Source organism: Odocoileus virginianus, chromosome 19, assembly GCF_023699985.2.
Source record: "Odocoileus virginianus isolate 20LAN1187 ecotype Illinois chromosome 19, Ovbor_1.2, whole genome shotgun sequence".
NCBI classification, from domain to species: Eukaryota; Metazoa; Chordata; class Mammalia; order Artiodactyla; family Cervidae; genus Odocoileus; species Odocoileus virginianus.
The window spans coordinates 53328159-53331757 of record NC_069692.1 but is presented as its reverse complement, the minus strand read 5'-3'; the positions used below and the strand labels follow the sequence as shown (position 1 = coordinate 53331757).

Genomic DNA, 3599 nt, shown 5'->3' with positions numbered 1-3599 from the left:
TACTCTAAATATAAGGTTCATCCTTAGAGTTTACCAATATAAAAGAGACATTCAGAGTATTATCTAAGCTAAGCAAGCATGCTTACTGCTTTGGCATGTTATTCCAAAGAAGAAGATACAGTATGAGGAGGATTTGGTAATTATGTTCAGGCTGTGTATTCCCAGAATCCACCATACTCACATTACTTTTTATTTATTTATTTATTTTTAAATGAAACGGTCAATTTTATTCAAATCCTCCAAAATTTATACTAAATATGTTGTTTCTAAAAGGTTTCACCTTTATATAACGGTTTTATTATTTCACCTTTCCTTTAAAGGTTTTTCAATTTTCCTGTACAGTTCTTCCATAGAAGCCAGAGTCCTGGGCTGCCCAGTTAGGAGCCTCTGACCTACTATTCTGATTAAGTTTCTTCTCAATGTTCATGGCCAACATCTGGCTTCTAAATGAAAGGCTTTTGGTCTTTTCAATCACTTGCTGATAGGATGAGACTGCACTGTTACCCATAACCACATGACCTAATTTAGAATCAATCTTGGCATCCAGCCTCGCATTTCTAATCAAATTTACAATCCACCTTTCAGCTTCTTCTGGAGCCATGTTCAGTTTTTCTACCAACATGTTAATGCTGATACACTGATCGATGTAACAAAAAGTCTCAAATATGAAGAGACGGGCATTTTCAATGAAATCCTCAAGACAAGCCACCAAGAAGAAATCATTCACTAGAACTGATTCACATTCCCTTTTTCCTGAGCCACATCAAAGTCAAAATTAACATATAAGCATTCAACAAATTCTGTAATTGGGTCTTTATATGTGTAAGACTCCTGCTGAATAACTTTGACCAGATCTTTTAGCACCTGCCGGTGTTTTCAAACATCTTTGCTTGTTATGACTGCTGTGGTCAAACAGCGAAGAATATGTGGACACATCGTTTGAATTGCGTTAAGATACTGTGGCTGGTAAAGGAAGAGATCAATAATGTTATCGCGCCCTTTGGGGGTGATTGAAGAAAACGGAGACCAATGAATGAGCCATGTCCGCTGCTGAAGAGACTGAAGTGGAGAACTCACAGAATTATTATCTATGGTCTCTTTTAGCCGTGTCAGGTCTTCCATGGCTGCATCCTAATTCTGCATTAAGATTTCAGAGGCCAGTTTTCCCCAGAGTGAACTGAAAGCATTTCTATCCGTTGCTGGAACCAACACTGTAAAGAAGTAAAGATATTCTGCTGCTCCAGAGTAATTTCCACATTGATACTGGAATTTTGCATACCTGTACTGTGTATCTAAACATTCCTGCCTGAAACCATGCTTATCTGCCAGGTAGTCAAACAGCATCCGACCATCCCTGGTTGACTGCATTTGTCTTGTAGTTTCTGGATCTTCAAACATCTTCATAATTGATTCGGTTTCTTCTGGAAGCTGTTTCAGCTGTACAACAACAGTTGTTCTTTTTTCTCTCAAAGCATGAGTAATATCATCAGAATAAAGGTTTTTGTACACATCCATAGCAAAGTCTACCATGTTGGTATCGCTAAGAAGATCCAATTTCCCTTGTAACAACTCCTTTTCATTATATGTCTCTTTTACAGAGAGAAACTCAAGCAACGGAAATACTAAATGCTGATCTAAACAGTGCGCGATGCGAGTGGTCAAGTCGTACTCTGCCATCTTGCCAAGGAAAAGTCTCACATTGCTTTCTAAAATATACTTTTCTAACCCTCTCACTGTACACTTAATAAATTTAAAAAAATAAATAAAAGTTGCTCCTTAGGCTTTCCATTACACCTTTTACATTTTGAAATGCAAAATGTATTACATTTTTTTTAAAAAGCTTATGCTGTGAAACATTTGCACATTGACTTATGAGCTATATATGAATTTGCTCTTCAGTGTAAACATGTAAAGCTAAAGAAATACACTGTAAAGCAAAATTATGTTTTGCAACATTATGAGGCAACTTTAAATGCTACTGCATAATAACTGAGAATAACATCAATTAATAAGTCAAGATAGTTTTTCATGAAAGATTTCATCAAAAATACAATTAGTAGAAATGACAGCGGTATGGAATTTATACAAAAGAATTGAATTTATATAACTGCAAGGTGCTAGTAACAGTTTATCATTGTTATTTTTGCTTTTGGCTTTGGGTCTGGAGAGCAGGGCATATTTCCAGAAAGTAAAGTTGGGTGTGACATGGAGGACAAAAAGGGAAACCTGGAGCCCATGGAAGTCATCTAGGTCTGCACTGGTCTCGGTTTTGATGATCAGGTGACATGGTAGAGAAACTGGTGCCCAGGAGTTGCAGAAAGTGAAGGTGTGGTGGAAGTTGAAGGAGCTATGGTTGGGCCTGGCTGTGTCCCAAGCTAACAGGGTCAGTCAGCAGCAAATTGGCAATGATATTTGTGAACTACAACACCACCTGCTCATTCGCTGCCCTCTGAGCCTGAAAACAACCTGGCTGCTACTTCTCTTTTGTCTTCCAGATGCCATACACAATGTACCTTGTGGCCCATGAGACCTAGAAAAATGGAGCTGAAAACCTAGTTCCAGTTCTGCTCATAACTCAGCATAAGTATGTCTACAATGAATAAGGAATATATGTTGCTCAATGGAATTTTAAAAAGAAGTTACTAAGAAGTCTATATTTGTTCTAAAAAGAACCATGATATATAAGATCCTGAGACTAACTATATTAGTCTACTAATGTGAGGCATTGTATTACTTAAAAGACTATATTACATTAACAGATCATATTCAGGGAAAGAAAAACATGCTGTTGAATATATTTCTGAACTATTGATATATTAGCATCTGAGTACTCTGTGTTCACTTTGATTTTCTGTCAATATCTGGCTTTGTTTCTTGATAACCCCTTCATGTCTTTACAGGATAATCTGAGTAAAGACATATATACACCATAACATTGCTACAATATTTTTAGTAGAACTAATCATGAACTGTGTAGGTGGATCATAAAATTCATATTTGTCCAAAGAAAAATGATTTTGTTCTATGACAGAAAACAATGGTTCAAACTTTAATCAAAATTACACACGTAATGTGGTGTGAGAGTACTTTTCAAAACCCAAGTGCAAGAAACAGAATCCAAAGCTTATCTTACATTTTTTCCCACCTATTTAATGCCCATTAAGGATCATGAAAGATAAAGCTAAATTGATTCAGCAATAAAATTCTATGGTGCTTTTCAAACTAATATAATGATAATGTATTATTCAGATTTTCAGTATCATTAACACTGAAACAAAATGAGAGTAGAAGTTATATATTTTCTTCCTTGAAATATTAAAATGCTATGTAATTCCAGAAAGCATGATAGTACTGGAATAGTAAAAAAAAAAAAAAAAAAAATTAAGCCAAAATTAAGATATTATTATCAGTAGTGTGACATTTTATTAATATATAAGGCTTTGACCTACATTATGAACTAGCCTAAAAAGCACAAAATATAAGCAAAAAAGGACTTCCCTGGTAGATCAGTCATAAAAAAATCCACCTGCCAATGCAAAAGACACTGATTTGATCCCTGGGTTAAGAAGGAAATGGCAACCCACTCCAGTACCCTTGCC

The 3599-nt window shown here is 35.6% G+C and overlaps 1 pseudogene; it reads right to left on the bottom strand.

Moving 5' to 3' along the window:
- Nucleotides 1-325: 325 nt before the first annotated feature.
- Nucleotides 326-1677, bottom strand: LOC110135158 (eukaryotic translation initiation factor 3 subunit E pseudogene; annotated as a pseudogene).
- Between the last annotated feature and the right edge of the window lie 1922 nt (nt 1678-3599).